This window comes from Chelmon rostratus, chromosome 22 (genome assembly GCF_017976325.1).
Source record: "Chelmon rostratus isolate fCheRos1 chromosome 22, fCheRos1.pri, whole genome shotgun sequence".
NCBI lineage: Eukaryota > Metazoa > Chordata > Actinopteri > Chaetodontiformes > Chaetodontidae > Chelmon > Chelmon rostratus.
Window position 1 is genome coordinate 9,530,611 of NC_055679.1, and position 12,180 is coordinate 9,542,790.

The 12,180-nt window shown below is 46.7% G+C and overlaps 1 protein-coding gene across 1 annotated transcript in view; it reads right to left on the minus strand.

The window, feature by feature from the left end:
• prickle1b (prickle homolog 1b) overlaps positions 1–9,934 on the minus strand; it is a 29,088-nt gene extending 19,154 nt beyond the window's left edge. Inside the window, exon 1 of the mRNA XM_041963516.1 lies at positions 9,723–9,934. The gene's annotated coding sequence lies outside the window, so the exon portion shown is untranslated. The remainder of the gene's footprint in view (positions 1–9,722) is intronic.
• Positions 9,935–12,180: the final 2,246 nt, after the last annotated feature.

A 12,180-nucleotide genomic window follows, 5' to 3' on the forward strand; every position in this document is an offset into this window, starting at 1 on the left:
GTATCTCTCAGTCTGCTATCTTCATACATACTTGCATTACTACATGAATTGTTGATATGTATCGATAACAAAGAGACACACTCCAAAACCTGTGATTCAAGAATGAATCAATGCTTATCCCCTAACGAAACTAATATTGTTGGAAGGGATGGAGCCTATACTGGCTCTATATATATATAGCTCAATATTTTTTTCAGTTTTTTAGTGATATTTCAGCTCACTTCTCTTTAGACAGTCCATGTTAGTGTTAATAATAAATGGTTCACCTTGGCAGCAGTATACAGTGTACACAGTGTCCTTCCTGCTGTGTTTATATTTTTGTCCAGCACATTCGAGCACCCGATGTGCGCATGCAAACATTTTACCTGCCAAATCTAATGGAGTCTTGATTTTGGTTTAATCGTATTCTGCAACACAGGCGAGCCCCCCACCCACCCACACTCCATCATGCTCTCAGTGACGAGCGGCGCTAAAATAGGCAGCTTCATTAAACAGAGTCACTCTCAACCGGCCGCGGCGTCATAAATCCTTTGTTATACCTGGAATCTGCATGAAACGAGGGGGCAGTTTTCACGCACTCTTACCACATCGGTGAGGAACTGGGATCTAAGTGAGAAACACCATCACAAACCCGTAATGCCTATTCTGAAACAATAGAAACAGATTGTGATTCCAGTGAAGCGTGTGTGTCATTGTGTGTGTGCATGGGTTGATATGTATAACTCGTGTTGTGGGGACATACGTCTGTTAACACATTCAGGTTAAGCCAAGAGTAAGGTTTAGTTTAGGTTGAGGTTAGGGTTAGGCAAAGTCTTCAGGAAATTAATGTAAGTCTATGTAACGTGTCCAAAAGTGTATGTGTGTGTGTGCGTGCGTGTGTGCGTGTGTGTGTGTCTCTGAAGCATCTCCCAGGCTGCTGCGATCACACTGCCACACACACACACACAGTGATAATCCTCTCCAGAAGAGAAAGAGTAGGCAGATATTTATAACTGTAACCGCGGCAAGCGAAGGGCTGATGATACAAATAAAAAGCGTCAAGAACCAGATTGTCTTGTTCTTGTTGACGGGAAAACGAAAAGCATCACTTTCGTTTCGCTCCACTTGACTGGCAAGAAGAGGACAGCGTTCACGTTTAAGGCCCACGAACCAGAATACTGTGAATAAAAGACAGACAGTGAAATATTCCTGCGACTCCTTTAGGAAAAAGTCGCAAATAAGCGGCTATTTAGGCTGCAGATGCAAGGCTGACACACGATGAAAGATAAGAAACCAGTTCCTCGTGTTCTCGTTAACAGGAAAATAAAAAGCGACACGCTCCAGCTGCACTCGTCAGAAATCAACTTGTCTTTTATTTTTACTGGCCTCTGCGATGCTTCGAGCTGAGAGTGATGCAGCATTGCTGTTGCCATTACGTGCAGTCCTTCCATCAATCTGTGAATCCATCTGACTGATTTACAGTGTGTCACATGTTGCAGCCAAAACAAACAGATAAGTCAGAGCTTTTAATGAGTTGTGCCACTCAAACTGGATGGAAGCATCGCTTACGAAAAACAAATCCTTTAAAAAAAAAAAAAACAGCAAAAAGAGAGAGAATCAAATGCAAAAAGCAGCTACATCTGATGACATATCATGCAAGACAAGCAGCAGCATTGCATCACATTTAATATGGGAAAGCTGTATGTGGTTACGTTTGTGTGTGTGTGTATGAATCCCCCATGAATTCTGAATAAGAGATAGATGTAGGCCAGGGATTGGGGTTGTGTACACAGAGGCTTAATGACAGGACCCTGGAGGGATGGCACATCAGTCAAGCAGAACAGACAAACACACACTTATACACACATACATAAACCGGCTGTGTATTACACAACCAGCACCCGCACTTTCCCACAATTTAGCACTGGAAACACGACAAGGGCTGGGAACGGCGGGTCGGACCAAGCTCGCGGCCTCGGGCACTTTGTGACACGCGGGCTGCAGTTTGGCCTACATGCGGCTGGCACAGTTCTCAAGGCCGCGGCGTGTCAGGGAAGGGCGTGTGTGTGAAACCATATCGCCTTTAGTCCCAACAGCTCCGCCCCAAGGCGCTTTTTTTTTTAGCTTCATATGGGTTGTTGAGCCGGCGACTGAGAGAGGAAGGGAGGTTTTTGAAAAGGGACGGACGACAGAGCAGCTGAGCGATACCAGCCGAGCTCAGCGCGGCGACGCTAACATTTTGGTGGCGGGTTTGGATGCCACGAGGGCGACAGATATCGAGGGGACGTGTCATGTGAAAGCGGCTTTGAGCGCCGTGCTTAAATAAACTCACTATCACAGGGAAAGTGGCGTGACTGGCCGTTTTGCGGGGTGTTTGCCTCCCCTCCTCTCCCGGGGGCTGTGGTTGAATTTGGCCAGGCAGCCGCTGTTGGCATTCCACACCGACCCTCGAGTAGCGGGCCTGAGGTTCACGGGTAAACAGACAAACCGTTTGGTGGGCTTGCTGTGTAATTTCGGAGCCTGTCTTACCCTCTCGCCGTCTGTCTTCCCCATCCAGCCCCCCCCCTTGGCTTCCCTCTCAGGCAGCCATATCCTCAGTTGGCCTCTCTGTTAATTCAGACCTACCTGACAGTTCTGACTAAAACCTTCTGGGTTTACTATCTGTCCCGCTCGGCGACAGGCTCAGCTCTCTAAACACACACTGAAGACTAATCTGCAACAGATGGGAGACGGACCGGGGAGGAAGTAGTATAAAAGGATATACAGCATATTTGTACCCCTCTGAACCAAACGATAGGGTTTCAGCGAAGTTCCGAGCAAAGCCGGAGGAGGAGGAGGAGGAGTTGTAATGATGTGCACTGCGGCAGCTCCCAGGGGCTTAACTGGACATATTACTTGGAGATATAAGCTGTCCATCCGCAACCAGATGTCTGAAAGGCCCCGAGGGGGATTCTTGAGGGCTTCCTCCGAAGGGAACACGCACGCACACTCATTCACACACTCTAGCAGCTATATGTAAAGCACCGAATAAACAAGAGCATATGGAAACAAGCAAATGTGCACGGATACATACATGTGTACACACATAAACAAGCCCGCACATGCAGGGTTTCACGGGTGGCTGGTTCGGGATAATGAACGCCTCGCCTCCCCCCCTTATTTCACTGTCTGGTTTTTGAGGTCATTAGTGTAAACACAAAAGACATTTATTTACTACCTCATTAATGCAAGTGGCAATTTAAGCTCCCTGGTGAAAAAAAAAAGAAGAAGAAAAAAGGAGCGGATGGATCTCACAGTGCCAAAACCCAGACAACTGTCAAATCACTGTTTGTATTGGTTTTGCGACGAGCACTTGGAAAGCCCCGAGCTTTCATCAGCTAACCACCATGGGTAAATATCTGTTACATCCTCCCTCTCTGGGAGAAGGAGCTGTTGTAGCTGAAGGATACGCCGCCGCAGAGCACCACGGCGGCTGGGGGCTTTTAAATGTGGGGGGTTACCTCTTATGAGAAAGTGCATGCTTCCCTTTGAGTAGTACGTACCAGCCACATGTGTTTGCCATGTTTTTGGACACTTTTTAGGCAGCAGAAATAAGCTGTGAACACACAACTTGCACATTTCCACCTTGTGAGTTGATATGTTGAACACGTTTGGATGAAGTTGCCTGAATACGCATGCAGTAGATACGGAGCAGCATTAGCATCCATTTGGGGTCGAAATAATCACTCTCCTTTTAGCTCTGTTTTTGGTCTCCACCAACTCCCGAGGGAAATATTTAGCTTGCTGGCCGCCAAATGCGCCACTACTCTGTCTGCTCTTTGGTGCTCGGCCACGCATGATGAGTTTTAGGGCTTCTTTGCTGCCTCGCTGCTGCGAGAACGAACCAAAATAATACGTTCCCAGATCACGAAGATTGACCACTTTCACATTTGATCAGCTGTTGTTATGGAATATAATTTGTAGCAGCTTTAATGTGTATTTTGGACTCAAAGCAGAGGACTCCTGTGAGTGCTTAGGAAAAAGCAAATGCGCAGCTTTTGGCAAATTTGGTGAAAATCCTGTAATTTTCCCCGCCCTCACTTACACAGTATTTATCACAACAGGCCATTTCCTGATTCCGAGTGGCATCAGATTGGATGTAATCCTCTGGGATGGTGTGAGGCAGCGTGGAGATACAGCGACAGATAGGGCATGACTCCAGAGACTGCTGCAGACAGGCGACCACCCAACAACTGAGGGTTGACGTAAATGTCAACTAAATGTCTCATCAGAGGGATGTCTTGATGAAATTGGGAGAAAAAATTCTTCTCTCCATCATCTGCTTCTGTTTATTGAAGCAGCATGATTCGTTCATGGAAAAAACAGAGCCGGATTCACGAGAGCATCCCGTGTCATCCGAGGCTTCGTGCATGTTGGAAGGGAGGTGGAGAGGGAGACGCAGGGAGAAAGGAGCAGACTGTCTCCGATTAGGCCGGAGTCGAGACATTCAGCTCAGGAGCTCGACTGAGCCTCAGGAACACACCGTCCAACACACGAGACCACATGAGACTAATTTCAGGAGGGCAGGCAGGAGCAAGGTTTCAAACACTGATCCCAGACTCACATAGAAAATGTTTCCCTGCAGATCCGTTCTGGAATATTCACGTACGCCTACAATCGTGTTGTTTTTGACTCGGTCCTTGTTTTAAATTCAGCTATATTTAGCCAGCTGTGGTTGAATAATGGCTTTCTTTCTATCATCCGTCATATAGTTTATTTTCATGCCAAAAAGATTAGGTGTCATTTGCATTTCGGGACATTTTTCAGAATATATCCTTTGCATGATGCAAGCAGTTGTAAGTTTTTACGGCCTTGATGGAACAAAACCATGTTTTTGATGGTTACGCTCACGACATCACCGCCGCATGTAAACCGTGTATCTCTGAAATGTCAGCTTTTCACTAACAACAGAGGGATTGTTTTCGCCTCTGCGGCGATGCATTTTTGACATTATCCGGTGGATTTAGAAGAGGGCGGTCCCTCATCTGAACACATGAAACCACAGAACATCAAACTGCCAAACGCGATCGCCGAGATTGGAATTAGGGAGGGTTTTTTTCGCATCACAACAGCAATATTGTATGAGTGATATAGCGCCCAACAACCCAGAATCTGTTATGGAGACCTTTTATGTTTCCCAATCAAAAACAAAACTGAAAGCTATCATTTGTGTTCTGCCTCAGGGTGGTCATTTGACTGGGAATAATTACGTGGTTGTTGTGCAGCAATCTTGTCTTCCTATATGAGACTTTGCTTCTATCTATACGGTTTACCTTTACTTGAGCTTTAAAGCCTTTTAATTATTATCATCTAATAATCATCACCTTTAATGTCTCCACAACCACTGCGGCTGGCGACTGGCAGTGTCTGGGCAGGTGTGTGTATCTGTGTGTGCGAGTGGCTTTAATCATCATCAAATAGAGCTGTGTGTATAGGTAATTACGGTGGTGCCAAATCGACTCTCACTCGGAGGCACGAGTCAGGAACTCTCAACAACACCCCCGTTTTGCATCGCTTAGCAAGTGCTGCGGGCGACTTTATTTCGGCAGTGCTGCAAGTTTTAACACAGAATTGAGCGCAACTCCCTCTCAGAGTCCATTACTCAGTGTCTGATATTCTTCTAAGCCCTGGATTACTTTTCCTCCCCACAAGCTGACCATAATACCAGGCTTGTGGAGCCAATGCGGCCTGCAGGGTTTGGTCTGTAACCACTCAATGAGCACAAGGATCACGATTAGTGTTTGTAGATCAAGGACTGCAGTCCCAGTCCCCCCCCCTCCTATGCACACACGCATTTACACACCGCACCCTTCACCTCCTCAGCCTAGCCATGGTTTATGGCTACTGTAGGCCAGTATACGTAGACAATATTAGCTTTCCTTTTTCCATTTATAGTGCAATATTTCCTTCAAGCGGCCTGAATCTGAACAGACATTTCAACAACAATTTGCGTGTTGGACAGCAACTAATGATTATATCCATTTTCAACTGATGTCTTGTGTCATTGTTTAGTCCATAAAATGCTCAGAATGCTCCCTGACGTCTTTCGTTTGCTTGTTGTGTCAGAGCTGCAGTCTGAAACCCCCCAAATTTCAACTTATAATTACACAAACTAGAGAAAAACAGTGAGAAGCTGCGACAGGGGAATGTGTTGCGTCACTCAGTGCATCAGAGATGAGACCGCTGATAACTGGTTTAACTTGAAATTGTCATTGTTCACTGTTTTATTTATCCCGTTCACTGATTGGTCCTTCAGTGTTTGGCCCTTCACACACAACGACAGGGGATAGCTCCTTGGTATGTGTGTGTGTGTGTGTGTGTGTGTGTGTGTGTGTGTGTGTGTGTGTGTGTGTGTGTATGTGTGAGTGCATGTGGGTGTGTTTTCTGAGGTTTGGAATGATTTACACAACCCCACACTCGATTAATTCCAGGATGACAGCATAAACTTTCCTGTGTGTACACATGTTGGTCTGAGGTATAAGGCTGACAGCGGCGCACAGGCAGAACAGTGTTTTTTTTTTTTTACAGACACACACACACACATGCAAACACACACACACTTTGCATTCATATTTATGTTTCTTATTGGTTCCAGTCATTTAATCTAATGCCAATCTGTGCTCCAGCTCAAACAAGAAATCTGTGAATGCAGCATGACCCCCCTGAACCCGAGTCAGCCTGCAGCAACCCACCCAAAAGGCATACACTATTAATTTATGTTTATAATATTATGCATTGTAAATGTTGAGAAACTGCTCTAGAAAACACTCTTTATTACTGAGGGGGACAAAAAAGCATTACTTTAAGCTATGCAAGGATTTAAGTGACCTACCATCAATACTAAATAAGCAGAATTTTGTCTCCATGTTGTTTCAAATGGCGACAATCTTCTTTTGCACTGAACTGACTCTGCCTCGAGCAGAAAAGGTGAAACATGGCACATCTTGATCTCCTCAAACATTTTTACTGCTGCGATCAGATGAGGTGTTTTCACCGAGCAGCCAGTGGCTCTAAATCCAGAACACCCTCCGTCGCCGAGCAAAAAGGTTTTCCAGGAGGGTGTCCAACAATATCAAAACAATCTCCAGGCTGGATTTCCTCTCTGGCGCTCGAACCCCGCTGGAGAACGAGAATCTGGGTTGCACATGAGAAAAGCGAAGACCCTCGAATCGAGAGACACCGCTCTGAAAAATGAGTCTGTCGGTGCAGAATTTGTCCATAAACAAAGCGTCAGCGGGGGCCTCGGAACAGCCGTGCAGCAAAAAGTCGAGGATGCGTTCATAATCTGTCCACGTCTCCTGCCAAAGCCAGGCTCAGAAATGCATGACGCTACGTGTCCAGTCATCCTCTGTCTTTCGCTGAAACCTCAAAGGTCATCTTCTCCAGAGCTGCTTCACATCCTCCCTTCTGATTCACATCCTCCTCGGCTACAACGTGTTCCTCCTGTCTTCGCTCTGATGTGTTTAAACAGAATCAACCTTTTCGCCCTCGCTTTGTTGTTTGTGAAGTTAGCAAAAACCTCCCGACAAACTTCCCCGCCGCGAAGTGGGCTGACTTTTGTCGAAATACTCTCGTTTGCTTTGGAGTTAGATGAGGAGATCGGAGCCGCTCTCGTGTCTGCCTGCTAAATACGACGCTACAGCCAGCAGCTAGCTTAGCTTAGCACAAAAACTTGGGAAAAAGCTAGCCTGCTCTGATATAAAAATCTGTAGTCCTCTGAAGCTAATTTACTATAAGTTATATCTTGTTCATTTAATTTATACAAAAACCAAAGTATAAAAATGACAATTAGCGGTTTTATGGTTGATTACGTGTCTGGCTATTTCCTGGCTGGGGGCAGTGACTTCCTGGGATCTCGGCCTGGCGACTAGACTCCAGACTTGCTTACAGATTAAATGAACGCCAAATAATGTGTTAATTAGCAAGTTTTTTAACTGTTGAAAAGAGCCTGGCTCGCTGTTTCAAGCATTTCAGCTACGCTAACCGGCTGCTGGCTCTAGCTACATATTTAGCTTACAGATTCGCAACAGCAAATCTGTACATTTCCCAAAATGTTTAACTATTTCTTTAAACTAATTCTCCAGCGCACAAGCTACTATGGATGATAGCAACAATTACATGAGATATAGAGACAAAAGACTCAGATCAGCATCCGTTAAAAGCACAGGATGAATGTTATGTCCCGTAGCGGCAGCAGTGGAGTCAAGCATACCGATCATTTCAGCTGCTGCTGCCTGACTTGGCTCTCCCATGTGGTTCAAATGGCTGACCAATTAACAGCAGCTCAACTCCTGGTTCCAAACACCTATCTCTCTCGCTCTCTCTCTCACACACACACACACACACGCACACACACACACGCACACACACACACACACATGCATGCATGCATGCACGGAAGCACACTAAGTAACAGACATGCAGATCCACGAGCACTGGCGCCCAGTACCACACACAGGCAAGGACACACACACACACACACAGACACATACTCATTAACAAAGGCTTAGCATTGCAGCGTGTATACCCCCAGCAAAGTGTAGCATAGTCTGGCGGACTGGCCTCCCACAGAGGGGGAATACACCTCAGTCACCTGATCCTGGGCTGCTCTCATCCGGGATCGGCTAACTGCACGGCAGCTCGTCACTAACCAGCCTGCACAATACAGCATAGCCTCCTCAAAATGTGATTGGTTTTGAATTGAAGCTACAGATCAGATTTAAGTCAACAGGCTTTCTTCAGGTCTTAAGAGTCAGAATCAGAGGCTGCTCTCAGTGCAGCATCTTTACACATCTCTCCCACCACTAGGTGCCACCACTGACTTCAATACAGATGACGGAGCACTGAAAAGTCCATCTTGAGACGTCCCCATGCAAGACTCATTCAGTGTTTAAACATCTTTCTTTCTGCTCTTTATATAAATGTTTATGCAGTTTGGAACAACATTCAGTATCTTAGACAGGCCGGATTGGAGCCATCATATGGAGAAAATCCACACATGAGCTTGAAACAGCTTGAATGCGGTGAAGGAAGGCGAACACTTCAAAGTTTGTTTAAAAAGTAGATTTCAGTGTGACGTACGATCGAACAGGACAAAATGCTTTCTTTGGTTCATTGTTCTGTGCGGCTGATGTGATGTGGCTTCACTTTGTCGTGTTTCCGCGGGATCTGGGCTGTGGCCTGTCAGCGCCGCTGCGATCCCGACTTGGAGGATCAAGAGCTGGATGAAAAGAGTCCGAGTGAGCTCGCGGACGGACCGACAGAGACCACCTGAGTGACAGGCAACAGCTGAGCTCACACATCTGGAAACCAAAATGCGACCCCTACATGACGCGCGTCTTTACGCACACGCGCTCTCCAAACTAAAAAAAAAAAAAAAATCCCCCGACTCAGCCACAGTTTTTCACTTCCCCCCCCCCCCCCCCCCCCCCCCCCTTCTCCTTCAGGGAAAGTGTCTCACAGAACATCGACTATCTTTGTTTTCTCTCTTTGGTGTGTCTGCCCATGAAGTCATGGTGAGGCAAATCATTTCCATCTCCTAACCTTGTTGGTGCGCGATGATTCCCAGCAGACGGAGGCTAAAACAAGCCTCTTCAGACCTGATCTACAGCTTTCAGTCATGATTCCACACACAACTGCGTGCGCTTCAACAGCAAGGTTGCAATATTTAAAACATGAGAAAATCACTGGAACAGTTCACTCACCTCTGAGAAGCAAAAAACTTGGTCCAGGGTCGGGGCTGAATATTCCGTTTGGCAGGATAAAATCACGACTCAGGAGGCATCCGGGCTGACTGCATCCAAACAAACAGCACTCAGCGCCGCTTCGAGTCCTGACTCAGCTCGATGGATGGAGTCTTTCAGTGCATGCCGGACAGAGACCCAGAGACGGGGACGTTCACCGGGACTGAGCGCTGCGCAGCTCTGGCACCAAGGTAAAGCGTCGAGAAATGACATTCGCTCTGCTCTGCGCCTATTGGCTTAAACATGAACCCCCCTCCTCCTCCTCCTCCACCTCCTCCTCCACACACACACACGCCTCCTTCTCCTTCTCACTTACAGGCACACAGCTTATGCATCCATCATTTCATGGATAGATCACATGGTCTGTTTTTCAAAAAACATGCGAGGCTCCCATTAGAAGTCTATGTGTTAAAAAATACCATTAAGTAGGATAAGGTCATTGTGAAGTCATTGTGGGCCACAACAGAGATGCTGCAAACACTCACAGAAACACAGCAGCAGTTATGCAATAAGATGTGCTTTGGCTTCACCTCTTCTTCATAAACTACACACATGAGCTTCATCAGAAGTGCTTGATTAAAATTGACTGTTACGTACCATTTTTTCAGGTTGTGATGGTGGCTGGTGAATGTTAGTTTTGCTTCCTGTCTACAGCCTGTGTGTCACACCTTGTCATGATGTGTGGAGGTGTGACTGCCCTGCGCTCCGGCGGTCAGCATTCAGCAGGAAGTGGTTGCACTGGACGGCTCAGGTGGGGGTGCGTGGCTGTGTGAAAGTGAGGGAAGGTGGTGCTGAATGTTCTGCACATCCTCATCTGGACAGTCCTGGCAAAGTCCAAGGCAATATGACTACAAGTCTATCTGACTCTTTGGTGTCCTTTAGTGCTAAAAACTACAAATTTTCACTTGTATCATGATTTTTCTTCCTGAACCCCACAGCATTGTTGATGATGTTGATACATAAATGAGATGTTTTTTTTCTTCAGAAACAGGTGCAGGTGGCAAAAGACGGGCATGGCAGGAAGAGCTTGAGAACCACTGATTTAGATCAACCATGAATCCACAAGAGCATCAGTTAAAGCATTAAATAACTGACCTGGAACTCAGTGTTTAGAGCATGATAACACTGGAGCTACGCTGTCTATACTAAAATATACCCAATGTTGGGATCACAAGACGTTTTAAATAAAATCAAGTCGCCACAGTCGTGAGGGGAACCAATCAGAAGCGTGCCCAACCTATCATGAACCCAGTGTCATAGTTTAATGAGAAAAAAATCAACAAAACCTGACTCATGTTGCTATTTTAGGTCACGGCTGTCAAAAAGTTCACTCTCTCGGACACGCAGATGGACTAACATCGAGTCTTAAAGAGTTTCAAAAGGCAGCAGATCCTTATTTGTGTAGCGGAGAGTTTGGATTGAAGTTTCGGCCTCAGCTGCAGAGTCAGGGGAGTGAGTAGAGCCGGCTGAATGTCCGTGAACCTGGCAGCGGGACAGACGGGGCAGGTCAAACAGTATGGCTTATTGTCCCTGCCAGCCAGCCAGCAGCCCACACAGCGAGGGACCCACGGACGCCCTCGTTCACCCTGCCGGCTGCTGCTCTGACAGCATCTGACAGCTTGATTTACAACTTAAATTTCACATTTCTGTCTTTAACCAGAGGGACTTGCAGTGAGTGCGGCAGCAGCGTCACAACTCGGATCAGCAAACACTGAAAACAAGCGGCGGTGTGGCTGTTTGGAGCCTGGCAACAGATTTAAACAAAATATTTAATTTGTGCCTGCAACGGCGTGCAAAAAAGCAGAACAAGGTAGTGAAAAAACTCATGAGATGAGGCAGAAAAATCCACATTAGCTCTGACGAACTTGTTTATGAGTGGCTATTCTCACCAGTCAATTCACCTGTTACACACACATACATCCACACGTAGCCGCTGAACTTTTTAACGGGAAATCCGATCATCGTCCGTGTCCCGATTGCTCTCTTCCCACCTGTTCTCCTCGCCTCCACATGGAATAGAGCCGGCCTCTGTGCTCCGCCTCGGCCTTTTGTGCTAGCACACAGACAACTGTAACATTAAGCCTATTTACAGCAGACAGAGAGGGGGGGTTATAAAAGGTAAGCCTATAGGCCTGCACATGCGGCCGGAGAGGAAGCTGAGGATCAGTGCAGCGTGGAGAGCACAAAAGGGGCCTCTGGGTCAGTAAATCCTGCCCCTGTCACCTTCTGCTGCGTGGAAACACAGAGCCAGGAGCTGCACGTTGTACATCTCTAGTCCTGTCTTTTATCCCCTCCCCCCCGCCTCTCCCGTCTCCTCTTTTCTTTATGGAACACTGCTTTGAAAACAATCCAGACTGATGTGGGGCAGCGCGCTTTGTGACAGCAGCTTGCACGTCACGAGCAGTGAATGGCAAACTGC